Genomic DNA, 15,145 nt, shown 5'->3' with positions numbered 1-15,145 from the left:
TCTCTTCCTCTTTTATTTGACTGATTTCCAGCCATGTGTGGATTTATGCGTGTTTGTTTATGTACAGACATGCTTTCAGTGATGTGATCTGGTGTAATCTCGCAGTAGGCCAAGATGTCCAACAGGGAGGGGGACCCTGGGAAAAACCACAGGACAGAAGCAGCAGGAAAAGGGGAGGAGAGCTCACCGTTCCAATTAGTCATCTCTCACCCCCACAACCCACCTTTAGGGCCTCCGTGTGCCCCCCCACTGCTAGTATTAGCACACTGATTCAGGGATGCATCATCCTCTTATCTAACACCCCTTAGCTTACAGCAGCTTCCTTCATCCTCACAACACAGATTTAAACCATCGGATCAAGGGATGAAATCGGTTAATAAGCACAAACAAACAGGTGAAATCCTTAAAGCAGACAATAATGCATGTGTCTATACCTAAGCCAGTCATTTTAATAACTGAAAATCAACTTAAATTGTTGTTTAGCATCTACAGTGATAAAACAAATTGATTACCCTACACAAAAAGCTAACTTTAAAAGTTAGCTCAAATAGAAATAGCTGGGTTATTTAGGTAGCCTCTATTTGCTAACAGTTTTAGTGTAGTTTGTTTCAAATATGACAAACCAAGAAGAGCTAATTATGTGATTCTCCCCTTCCAAGTGGAGAAAACACATTCTTCTGCCACTAAACAGCTAGCAAAGTAGCATAGGGTTTGAGTATTTTAGCGTGGAAACAATTTTGCATTTTATTTGCAGTGAAATGTGCGTCCACTCCATCTAATGGTCATTAACATTAATCACCAGCGTTTGAAGTACACGCACGCTATTGTGTCTTTGTGAAAGGTTTAGTAGCCTATGTGAACACAATGACTTCTAACGCGTTGACTGAAAGATGGACTCAAAGGAGCACAAGGCGAGGCCCTACTTAAAACGAGCACTTTATGCTAATGCGACGCCCAGTGCAACATTTCAATGAGGCTTTTTACTCAGGAAATTGAGCCGTTCCTGTTTCCCCAAGCTTTCAACTACATCAACGACCATTAAGACCGACGCAAGTGCAATTTCAAATCAAAGACGATTTCGTGGGCAGAACTGTGCGCAGCAGGAGATTCCCAGAGTAAACACCGAGAAAATAGTTACATTTAAATTAATTTAGCCGAACCGTTTATATCAATACTTAAATTAGGCCAAGAGAAATAGGTAAAGATAGGAGTAACTGCTTGACTTGTCACGCAGGTGGCAGTAGCGCATATGTTTGTGAAATTTCCCAGCTCGTTCAGATCGAGTGAAAACCTGCAGCTTCTTGATGAGAACAGATCAGCTAAACACACCGAGGTCATAGGAGACAAAGAGGGCGATTAGTTTTTTTAACCGGAGGAAGTGTGAGCCCCGACCGAACACAGTTTGACAAAACAGATCAGCTTTTCTGTTCTTTGTTAAAATAGCGAAGCTTAAATGCATCAAGTCCCGTTATTTTCATAAATCATTAACTTTTTTTTTTTTTGCAATTTTCGAATTTAACCCGTTTAATCCCAATTTTTACCCAGACATGAAAATATCCAAATGATGTGTCATTAGGAACCCTTTGAAATAATAAATAATTATTTTTTGATTTTTTTTGGAAAAGTGTGTGATGTTCGGTCACAATTGTGACCGGTGGGATAATGTGTATACTGAAATAACACATTTCTGCAGTCATAAAAATGGTTAGATATCTTAGCCCAGCTATTTTAAAGTGTTTGATCACATTCTAGGGTTCCTATTATGCATAAAAAAAGAAACCTTATGCAACAATGATGGGAACACTGAGATTCAACCATCACCGCATTTCAAAATTGTTACTTTTTTGTAAAAATAACATAACATTTTTATATTAATGCTTCGAGAATTACAACATCATTATTGTTAATTTTTTGTAACATTTGAATTTTTAATTTAGAGCAATATCTTGTCATTGCAACATTTTATTGTCATTTTCACTAGCATACCTAAGTTCACTGTCACTATTGTGACCAACAACTCAACAAAACTAAATATATGTGAATGTATATATTAATACTAGACACCCTAAAGATGATGTGTACCAAAAGGCTTTGTCATTTATTTATGTTAAGACTTTGTACTAGCCTTTAGTTTTGGAGCTTTGATGCAGCCATCATCTTCTCAAGGTGCAAACAGGAAATAACCTGCTCTGGTCATGTGACAGTTTGCACTAATCATGTGAAACTGCACATATTTAATTGAGACCCTTATTTTTTCCATATTTGCAGGAAGTGCACTAAAATATCAGTCAGTAAGGTTTTTAGAGCTTTATAAATGAAAACCTTTTTTACGGTCACTATTGTGACCGGTGGGATTTAACGGGTGAACTCTTGAGTGTTGTTAGTGAGTTAGAAGTTCAGCTTCAGCATTTAAAATCTAGCATGCTTGCTGTGGCTATACTTGTCTACTTATGGGGCATGTTGCCCATAGCCTCTATAGGTACACAGTAATAATTATAAAATTATTAAATATGAAATAGATAGATAGATAGATAGATAGATAGATAGATAGATAGATAGATAGATAGATAGATAGATAGATAGATAGATAGATAGATAGATAGATAGATAGATAGATAGATAGATAGGAAATTTGACTTATAACATTAAAGTTACTGAGACATAGTGTGACAATTAGCCCGGTTCATCTCTATGATCAATAACAAATTATACTTATTTATACACTTCTTGTGCTACCAAAAGGCCTGGAGGCCTTCAACCACTTGAGGGCCCCATACAGCAGCAGCCTATTATCCACATAATAATACTACTAATTAAAATAATAAAAACAAAAATATATTTACTTCCATTGTGTTGAAATCCTCCTTCACAGTTTGTTTTAAAGATTCCAAACTCGGCTTTTTACGTTACTTTGAAATAAATAAATAAATTCAACAGTATCCATAATATTAAACATGTTCATGCAAGGTAGTCAAATTCATGGTTATAAGAATCACAAACTGCTAAATACATGTATGTGTGTCCCCATGTTTCAGTATATTTTTGTCTTTATTAAAAAAGTAAATTCTAAACTTTAGACAAATGCACCTTTAACATAGTTTGCCTGTGTCTCAAAGACAGAAATCCCAAAGAGAATTTGCAGGTAAGGGTTCATAAACGCCATCGGGGGTTTCCCTGACTTCAAAGAAAAATCTTCTAATCATGTTCTCCTGTCAGAGAAAAGGAAACCCTGTTATCTGTAACCAACAGATAGTGATTCATGCTTTCTGTCACTATTCAAAATGTTTATCTGTTTCCAGAAGTAATCTAGTTGAAGCATCTAAACAAACCATACTCGTATGAGTAATTATAACCTGGCCGTATCTCCTACAAGCCCTTGATTAATTATGGGTAGCATAAGAAACCCCATTATGTGACTGAGCTGACTTAGGTGGAACTTTTCTGTTCCCATCATTAGTATCTGCCACTAAACCTGCTTTACACAAATCTAGGAAATGTCTAGCTTGACAGAAACACAAATGTTTTGTACAAGAAACATACTGTAAATATAAATAATCCTCAGAGTTTTAAGATTATCAAATATATTTCAAACCACATCTGACATCTTGTGGCTCCACAAACTGACCGTGAAGATTATGATGAATCCGAGTCCATAAATTTATCTTCTCTATACCCTTTCTTCAGTGACTCAATCCTCCTTTTCAAACCACACAGAATATATGGCTGCATTGTTTTGATCTTATTATAGTGCATATAAACAATACTCAGTCCAAATACTGACTCCTCAGGCTCCCTTCACTGTCAGAGACATTCAGCAGCTCCACCACTTCATCCCCTTCACCCTTCCCTCCTAGCTCCAGGTAGCCTTTGGTGGGCGGGTTGGTGCCCCTGCTCCACACCTCAGGGTCAGTCCTATTCTTGGCAGCCTGGGCCGCAGAGGTTTGATCGTCCCAAATGGAGGTTTGCATAGTGCTGTCAGCTTGGTCTCCTGATTCACTGCTTTGAACCCCGGCATACGGAGCCACTGCAACCATGGACCTACTGGAGCATAGCCCCATGTGTCCTTCTGCGTCGCTTTCTGTACATTAAGACTTCTCTTTGGACATAAATGCAGCTAATTTTGCACTCACTTCTCACAGTAATCCAGAAAAAAGGCTGTTGGGAATCTATTTTGGTATTTTCTGCTCTCAGCTGGTTTGAACAGAAATCTTTGTCTTACCACTTCAACAGGATCTGAAGAGCTCTTAACTTCACATGTCCCAGCAGCCTGCCACCTCTCTCTGGCACACACATATGCACTTTTAGAAAAGCCAAAAACAGTTTATTATATTATATATTATGTTATCAACACACCAGTAATTTACAGATAAACACACAGAGAGCAAGACTTATTAATAGTAACTTTCTGTCTCTGTAGGCTATCTATATCTCTCAGAGATAAGTCATCCAGATTCGTCATACACAGTAGTTGAAACAGAAAAAAATAAAACAAGTCGAAATTAAGCATCTATTATCTTCCATGTATGACAGAGATTCTGCTAATTTTGTAATTTAAATCTCACTGGACATTTGGTGGGGGTGGGGGTTATGTGCAGTTTGTCCTGTAAACTATATATGGACAAAAGAAAAACATCACCAGCTACTAAATTCAAACCTGGCACAGAGCCAGAGACACGTGTTTATAGACCAATTTCAGCATTTTCAAATAGTGATGACGTTTTTGTGGGCAGAGGCTATCTGGTGTCAGAAAATGCCAGTTTTAATGGAGCAGTCTATGCAAGCCATGGAATGAAAAAAGGAAATTTTGAGTCTATATTTAAAAATTTAGATTTTTTTCTTGAAATTCTGAGATTATATCTGATAATTCTGGTAAGAAATATCAATGTGTCATTCTCTCTTTTTCCCTCGGCGCAGAATCATAAGTTTATAGTCCCACACTTCTGACCCCCCCCCCCCCCCCAGAACTGACAAACTCGCAATTGTTGAGTTGAATTAAGTTATAAAGTTCGAACTAGGAGATAAACTTGCATTTGAAAAAAAGTCTGATTTGTGAGACAAAATAGGTAAATGTTATGTAAAATGTTATATGTTTAAATAGTATTTCATGCCTTTAATGTAGGGTTAATACAATATGTCACCTAGGTGAATATTATATAGACCTATTATTTAAATCTAATTTATGCTTTAGGGTAATCATAGCAGGTTTCATCCAAAAAATAAAGTAAAAAAAGTAAAAAAGCAAAAAAAGTAAAAAAAATATGGTTGCTTGTTAGGAAAACATTTCTTTTTATTTATGTTCACTGTATTCTCCAATGCATTGATTGACACGGTGTCTGCTGACAGTTAATAACCAATCAGTGCAAAAATATACAATATTTTAGTAGGCTATAAATATGTGGCTATGTTACAGCTCTATTTTTCTCCTTTTTCCAGCTCTTCAATCCTATTCTGCTCACAGGTGATTGGAGATGAGCTTTGTTCCTGCTTTGTTGCAGTTTGCTGAATTTTGTAAAATAACTTATGTTTTTGCTTTTCAGATAAAAGTTAGTTTCAGTTTTATAGGTTGCAGGCTCAGTATTGGTAATAAATAATTGATAATAAATAATATTGATAATAATAAATTATCAAAAAATAATGGGCTTGTTTTTGAAGCTGAGGTTGCTTATTTGTCTCGCGAGAGTTGGCAACTATGGTCACCGCTGAAACACGCTGTTTCGTCACCGCGGGCGCTGGCTGACTGAATTCTCTGACTAATTCTCTCATCAGAAACAACAAATTGAAGATGTACGAATCTAAGATATTAATTTTACAGTATATGCGGTTTTAGAGATTATTATGGAAGTGCTTGAACTCGCTGGACTGAAGTGAAAATGTTCTTTGATAATGTAAAGGTTCTTTGCTCTCTTTTTGTACAATTAAAGTGTTACAGGCTAATAAGTAAATGATAATGTTTTATTAAATTCACATTAAATACAAAGTCAGTCGTATTAAAACATTTTTTGTTTGTTTGTTTGTTTTACATCCATATCTGGTACTTAAGTAAAAAGAAGGATTGTTATGCAAAGTTAATAGATTACACTATTAGGCTACTTTGCCCATCGCCCATTATAGATCAACTACCATAATCTATAAAGGTGCAAAATGCATTTACTTACACATATTTGAGAATGGAGATATTTCATGGTATATTTTGGAAATATTTTGAATAAAAATAAAAAAATTATAAAACGCCCTGCTGTAAAAAATAAAATAAAATAAAAAATAGACAAATTTTTAATGGTTTTACTGGTTATAATGGGACTGGTATTGGTTTTACTGTAAACTGTAATGGATACTGTTGGTCTCTACTAGTAACTGGTTGCCTTCTATAGGTGGCTTGTTAAAACCAATAAATCCTAATGGAATATGTCCCAAAGCACACTACAGAAAACCATTTTAATGGGTTTAATGGTTAAAAGTTGATGGTTTGTAATGTATGTAATGGTTATTTATAATGGAAACCATTAAAATTTTCTGTGATGGTTTTATGTTTTTTTAAAGACTATATCAGTTATATACAAAAAAAAATTATTCTTCAAATCACATGACAAGCATGAGAGCCCCCCCCCCTGCCCCTTTTACTTGTGCCCCCTCAAAAATAATAAGTGCATGATGCCCCTGCACTACAAAACAAAATTATTTGTCAAATAAATGAAACATGATTAAACATTAATTTTAGCTGAAATTGTTATAGATTACTTCTAGAGATTGCAGTGATACATGACATGGTGAAAAATGACTGAATTAATAATACTTATAGTAGGTTAAAGGGGTCATAAGATGCGATTTCAATTTTTCCTTTCTCTTTGGAGTGTTACAAGCTCTTGGTGCATAAAGAAGATCTGTAAAGTTGCAAAGACTAAAGTCTCAAATCCAAAGACATATTCTTTATCAAAGTTAAGAGTCAACCACGCCCTCCTAAAATGCCTCGTTTAAACACGCCCCCACATGTCTACGATGTGGGAATATTTGCATAACGCTGCCCAAAAGTTCATGCACAGAAAGAAGGCGTAACTTTGATTCTCACTGTTGCTGCCGCCGCCATGTTGTGGAGTCGCTGTGTTTTGTTGTAAAAGCGAAACTACTTTGTTTGGCCTTCCAACTAGAAATCAGTGGACACAACTAGAAATCAGTGGTTCAACACTGTCCTTAAACAGTTCAACCCAAATATTCAGATGTGTGCTGTGCATTTTATGCGTCTATGGCACAACGTCTGTTTCTATAAAGTTGAGCAATTCCAACTTTGCAAGGACAGTCTGGCGCTTCTGACTCACAGCCTGTAAGTACGTTTTTTATATTTAAATAATTTGCCACTGATGATTCAAAGCCAGTTTTGAGCAGTGTATAGCAGCACTTGTTGTTTGTCATTTCTCTGATCACAAATGCAGCCATGGTTTTATGTTTATGCAGCGCGATACGCAATGCATAAATATACCGTATAAGTCATTATAATCAGTAATTATGTCCCCACTGGATGCAAAAAATGCCTCGTTTGTAAAGGGTTTTATTGGTTTTGTCTCGTCTAGTGATGTCTGGATCACAAACGAATCTTTCTATTTAACCGGATCTTCTTAGTGAACCGGTCGAACCAGTCTTTTCTGGTTCTTTAAAGTGATTCATTTGCTCATTATTCCATATGTGAAAAGATTTTGCCAAATTAAATATAGTCTTTTAATTATCTGGATTTTGTTTTTCATTTATAGGTTAATTATGCATCGGATCTCCAAAGCTGCACTGGCCCAACCAGCTGTGTGAGTTTAGGGCAACACTTTCTGTTCAACCCATGGCAGATGGGGGAGGAAACCTTTTTCAAAACAGTCATTATATCTAATAATGATCCGGTAAAAAAAAAAAAAAAAAAAAAAAAAACGATTAAAAAAAATTAAGAAAATGTATAATCATTATTTCACATTTGCACAAGATTTTGTAGTTATTTTTAGTTACGTCAGAATCATCTTGTATTAAACACAGAGGAAAGAGGAAAACTATGATGAGTAGTCAAAAAAATATAAAAAATAGTTCAAAAGTCCCTTTTGAGAGCATAGTCATATTTTAGTGTCCAAAATAGATTTGGAAGGAGATTCTCATAATGATGCTGCCAAATTTTCCACGTGAAAATGAGAGATTCAGGAGATAAAGTGTTAATGAATGGCAGGTATACGGTCGGTAACTGTGGCTCTTGGCCATGGGTAAAACTGCGTTTGTGGGCATATGACAAGCATGGGATTTCCCTCTTCTATGGAATTTTTCTCAATGAATTCAGGAGTTTAAAAGCTCAAGCCCTGAAAACTCATCAATCAGATCAATTTACAACTTCACTACAACTTTACAACTTCACAACAAATTAAAAAACAGAGCAATGAATACCTATGCATGCTTCATATTTCTGCTGGCCATTGGTCTTTCTGCTCAGAAGTCAGAGTTCGAGATAGACTTCGAAAATATGGTGAAAACAGTAAAACTGGAGGACAATAAGACACTTTTGGTAAGTAGCCTCCTACAATTCATGTTACAAATTTGGCTCTTTTGAGGATGTTTAAACAGTACACATTTCTAAACGTTCAAACATCTGACATTCTTTCTTTAATTTACAGCACTGCACAGAAAAATGCGACGAGGTAAAGGTAAGTACTCACAAACTTGATGTTTTTGATTTTGTACTTGTTTCAGAGCTCTTGGAGTGAGTGTTGGGCTCCAGAATGTGCATTTGAATGTAGATACTGGTTAATACGCTGGCTCTCATACATGCTGTTGAACCACAGCCTAATGCTTATCAGAATAACACAAGATAGTATCATATTTGTGCATTGCTCTGACTTCCTTTCCATTTGCATGATTGTTCCATCTGTATAAGCTCAAATCCTTTTGCCACCAAAGAAGAAATTTGGTTTTGACTTAGCAGTTTCAATTTCTACATTCTCATGAAAAAAGGTAAAAACTGGAACTGCAGCAGTACTCTAGGGTACAAAAGCTAAAGGCTACATCTTTGTACCTTATTTACCTCTAAATTGTACATTTTAGTACTTTAAAAGTACACATTAGTACCTACAATATATATATTAGTACCTTATGAAAGAGTACTAGTGACAGTTTTCTGTCTTTTTTTTCTGAGACTGTAGACTTAAATGGTTTTGCCATTGGCAGATAATAATTTAAAAACAAGTCTGCTTTAATATAAAACAATAACAGTGGACTCTTTTTATCTTCCAGGAAGCATGCAAATGTCGCAGGTTCACTTGTTCGGTAAGATATGTTTATTTTTTTAGTTTATCTGACCTACAATCAGTTAGTAGATGTGTGTCAGTTATTAATTACTAGTTATCTTGCTATGTTATGCTTACCTCTTTACTAATGCAAAATTTACATAGCAAAAGTGCACCAGAAGTGGCATTTAGATGTCTTTACATAGACTATTCAACACTTTTTAGAGGTTGTATAAATGCATTTACACAGCAATGATAATTGCATACTTTCAAACTAGGGGCTGAGGTGGGTCGTAGCAGAATTGTACCTTTTTTCACAGAATTTTGAGCAGGCATACAGCAGCCTTACCTCAGCTGTGTAAAGATATCTTAATGAGTGCTAAATCCACAGTTTTGTGTCATTCTGTTTAGGTGGAAACCCCTTTTATTGAATGCATTAAAAATGGCCTTGGCGATCTCAAATTAATGCAAACTGAAAATATCATCACAAGACTAATGGTATGTTCACTTTAAAGGAAGTCATTTTTATAGAAAAAGTCACTTATGAATTACATCAGTTCACAGCATTTATAGTCATAGTAACTAAAATGAATAATTCTTAATTTGAGGCATATTAGAATGACTGTAACATCAACAGAGTTAAGTGCTTCACTCATTTGATAGCATCAGTTCTATCTTATCAATTTCCTTTTTTTCCCACAACAGTATCTGAATATAACGTCTGAAAAGAAAAGAATGCTGACAGACCAAAAGCTTTCACACAAGATGTCTCCTAAAAGCTTCCTTGACTACATTTTGGAGCTCTATCAAGAAACAAATGCTAAAAATTCTGGTTGATATTTCCATTTATCGGTTTAATTTATAACATATTTATATATTTATTCATTTATTTATTCTTGTTGGTATGAATGTTTCTAACTGTCAAATGTGAATTTTTCTAACTGTCAAATGTAGAGTTTACACAATAAAATCAAACTTCAAATCTACTGTATGTAGCCTATTAAAATTCAGCAAATAATGGCATCTCATTACAAGACTTTTATAAGAGAACTCATGTAAGATCAGGGTTAATTCTCTTATCTGGTCAATTTTCAATTTGGACTTAATTCTATCCAATTCTTCTTTTTCTTCTTCTTTTCTTCTTCTTTTCACCTTTTTCTATATTTAACTGCAGCAGTCAAAGGCAAAAATATGTAAATATGCTATATACTTATACTTACATATTAAATAGCATTCTTCACCATGCAGAATTAAAACTACTGATAGTATAAATTTGATATGTATCCCATTTGACAAGTTTATAGGTGTTCAAACAAACTATATAGGCTAATATGTTATTATAATATTCCCAAACAATGTTTGCTCTTCTGAATATAAGAGCAAAAGACAAAATGTTTTTGTCTTAATGCACTATTTCAAAAACATGTCCATAATTTATCCTTTTTGTAACTACCTCTACAAAACGGTTGAATGCAAATATAGGTTGTTTGTTTTTTACCACTAGAGGGCAGCAGCGGACAGTAGGACAGACGTGAAACAGAAACTCATTAGAGAAACTGAATTCTTGAGCTCATTTAGAAAGTAATGTTACATTTGTAAAAAAAAAAAAAAATTATCAGTACAATTATTTTGAGTCAGTCAAAACTATATTCTAAATTGGGTCCCTTGCTATACAGATATGGGGGACAACTTACAATGAATCTGTTTGGAAATTGTAACAGAACATACCTACATATTTTAATAATATATTGCTTATTTTAAAATATATATTTAAATATAATAAAAAAAATGTATATATATATATATATATATATATATATATATATATATATATATATATATATATATATATATATATATATATATATATATATATACACACACACACACACACATATACATATACACACATACATATACACATATACATATATATATATATATATATATATATATATATAATTTATTTTATTTTTGTAAATGTAAACATTCCGATATAAATACATATATAAAAATAAAATGTATATATTTACATTTAAATATAAATAATCAATATAATTTATATTTAAATGTAAATGTATAGATTTCATTTTTATATTTTCTGTGTATTTGAAAAATAAAAAATATATATTAATATATTTATATTTATAATAAACATGCATATGAATTAAATAAATAAACTGATAAAAAAAATTATTGTATAGCCTGAATGCACTGTAAGTCGCTTTGGATAAAAGCGTCTGCTAAATGCATAAATGTAAATGTATATATTTACATATATTCTATTTAAATTTGTATAAATAAATATTTTTGTGTTTTAATTATTTTTATTTAAATAAGTACATAGAAGGTGTTTCAGTCAACCCAGTGGTTCTCAAACCTGTCCTGGAGTACCCCCTGCCCTGCACATTTTGTAAGTCTCCCTCAATTATCACACCTGATTCAACTCATCAGCTCATTAGTGGAGATTGCAAGACCTGAAGTGGGTGTGTCAGATAGAGGGAGACATACAAAACGTGCAATGCTGGGGGTACTTCATGGAGAGGTTTGAGAACCCCTGAGTCAACCCATTGCCACAGGTGTATAAAATCAAGTACCTATAAGCAGTCTGCGTTTACAAACATTTGTGAAAAAATGCATCGTTTTGAAGAGCTCAGTGAACTCAAGTATACTGTGATAGGATGCCAACCTCTAAAATAAGTCAGTTAGTGAAATTTCATCCCTCCAATGATCAACTGTAAAGTTGGAAAATGGAAGCGTTTTAAAACAGCAGCAACTTCAAGACCACATAAAGTCACAATATATAACCATATATTATATTAAATAGTATATTTTGTAATATATAATACACATTTTAAGTTTAGTCAACCTATGAATAGTTTTAGATGACAAACAAGCTCTTCAACACATTCTCCAAAATCTTTGCAAATACAGCTCACTTACATAATATAAGGGTTCCATATTTGCGTGTCATAGTGGTTACGTTCTCTTGGTTTTTGGATGCTTCTTGCTTTACACCCAGTTAACAAATCAGGGAATGGGAGAGAGAAAGAGAGATACACTATATATATATATATATATATATATATATATATATATATATATATATATATATATATATATATATATATATATATATATATATAAAGTTAAAAAACAATAAGTAAAATTTTCTTAATTTTAGTTTTGCTAGTTTTTGCACACATATTTTTAAATAGAAAGTAAGTATGGAATTAAGTAAAATCTACTTAACTAAGTTATATACCCTGCAATACTCAAGTTCATTACACTCAGTCACGGTTTGTAAACTTTACTCTAACAACATAGCCATGAAAAAAAAAGCCATTTAAGCATGTGGTTCACTTCCAAACAGGTACATAAGCAAGTAGACAGCTCCTTATTCTTTTTAAGATAATATGCTGACTCAGTGTAGTTATTAACCAAATGAACACAGATACCTCAATACTTGGCACATGATACATAATGATGGTAACAATCAGTAAATAGTGTTTGAGTATGAATGGGTCATACTGAGTATAAATTAACTCTTGGTGTCACAAAACAGCAAGTTACTAAACCTAACTAAAAGCAACCATAAAACAGTGTAAATAAATATCGAAAAAAGCAACAACAACAACAACAACAACAAAAAAATACCTTATTAATTATTCATGCCCAAGTGCATGATGGGAACAACGGGATCGTGACTTTGATATTTACTTTAAAATAACAAACAATTCCAAGTAAAATATACTTATAAGTTCAAACTTTGAATTCTACAAGCTTAAATTGAGTAGCCTATTGAATTTACTCTTTTTTTTTAATTCTTGCCTGAACTAAATTAATGTAGAAATTTCATTTGATTTTCTGTATTATTTACTTCCCCACAAAATAATTTTTATTCAGTGTAGTGTTTGCCTCCGTTTCCTTTTGGTGAAAGGTTTAAATCTGTCTCCCGTCCTCCCATCTCTCTCCCTCTCTCTCTCTCTCTCTCTCTCTCTCTCTCTCTCTCTCAGCATGGTAGTTTTTAATTCTGTGTTTGTGCAGATGGCTGGTTGTCCCATTAGCATTCATTACAGATTCCTTGAGCACTTAATTATGGAACAAGAGAGAAGAGTGGCAGACGGAAACATTGAGGAGTCTCTCTTTCCCTGTCACTTCATTGCACCTTTAGGTCCATGTATGGCACAGATATCATCGATGAAAATTTTTCCGAATGGCTGTATGAACGAATATGTACCATTTACCTTATGTTCATGAGAAATGATATAGATATGAAATATAAAAATAAAAATGTAATTTGTGTGACAGTGCAAATTATGATTTGCTGCTCATTTTACGCAATGCCATGAACAGAAAGGCTGAGCTAAAATGCCGAGAAGGTTTCTGGTAGCCTACAGTAAAATCTCAGCAGGCATTGCACGACTCAAGTATAATAATGATAAAAATAATAGTAACTAACATTTAAGTAATTGTCATAAATGTGGATACGAATGCTACCACCTTAATTTCAGATGCTGAGTATATATTTAAGTCATTACACTAATTTTGTACTTGTTTTATTTTGTATTTGTTTTATGTCTAGCTACAGGATACAACTGACAAAAAAAAAAAAAAAGTTTACAACTGCTGCAGCACAGATCCATTGTCACTTGTCTAATAAAGACACTGAATGCCTAACAATGCAATTTAGTGCAAGTAATTTAAAGATTAAAATAAACAAATGGTATGTCTGCATTGAAAACAAAAAGAGTAGGCTACATTTGATAATACTAGTAGATAATTATTTCTAATAATTTGCTTATATTTAGGCAGTTAGACTGTGCAATATTTATATTTATAACTGGCTATAGCTTGTGTTTTGACGTAGACTACAAAAGCAAAGCGCGCGCGCACACATACACATTCAACAATATTTACAAGAACAGTTTGGAAGCTATTGTTACTTACTGATATAAATGCTATATAATTTTAAAAAGCGTATGATAATGGTAAGCACGATTTGGGGCAACATGAATGAAAACAAAAAATTACAATTAGTCTTCAATCTTAAATTTATAATCTTGACGCAACAACAAAGGTTTGAATTATAATAAACAAGATTAATCATCTGAGTGTAGAGGTCCGTCTTAATTTAAAGCATGACTTGTGGTGCGCATTCACGGGTTTTTGCTTTCTAAATAGGCGCTCAACATGTTCTGCCAACTGTAATGATTTTCTAATGCGCACTGGGGTTAACGAGCCTGTCAAACATTTAGCCTAATCATTAGCTTTAAAACACAACATGAAACGGTTGCTGAACAGCCCCTCAAGATAAATATACATCGGTCTGTAAATTAATAGCGAGGCAGGAGTTCTTGAGCTATGTAGCTTGAAGCCTTCTTCGCAATGTCTACACACAAAACTCTTATCAAACACTGAGACGGAATATCTTCAGTAATTTACCCGCTCAGTCGTGTAGTCGTGTAGGCCAGTCCGCTGACCGGATGAGTGATCGGAAACAGGTGCAGCCTGGCCCTCCACGAGATGTTATCGAGGTGCAGTTCTGGAAATCACGCAGTGAAACAAGTTAATACGTTACTGCGTAAACGGGTCAGCGACTCCTCGTTATAATCAGCAGGCTTGGTTAAAGACTAAAAGATGACTGTAGTTGATACGGTTTGGATAGACAAAACAGTCATCACTTTAACGAATTTAGTTGTACTCAGGGTCCGTTTCATTAGGCTATGTTCTGCTGATCAAGAAAAATATGTAGCCTATTATCGGTGGGTGAAAAATGAAAATAATTACTAGAACTCATTGTAGGCATAATTGTCAGATAACTAACCACTACACTCTTAAAAGTAAAGGTTCTTTATTGCCATTAATGTTTCCACAAAAAAACTTTACCATCCATGGAACCT

This window comes from Cyprinus carpio, chromosome B13, assembly GCF_018340385.1.
Source record: "Cyprinus carpio isolate SPL01 chromosome B13, ASM1834038v1, whole genome shotgun sequence".
Classification (NCBI taxonomy): domain Eukaryota; kingdom Metazoa; phylum Chordata; class Actinopteri; order Cypriniformes; family Cyprinidae; genus Cyprinus; species Cyprinus carpio.
This window is presented reverse-complemented; position numbering follows the sequence as displayed.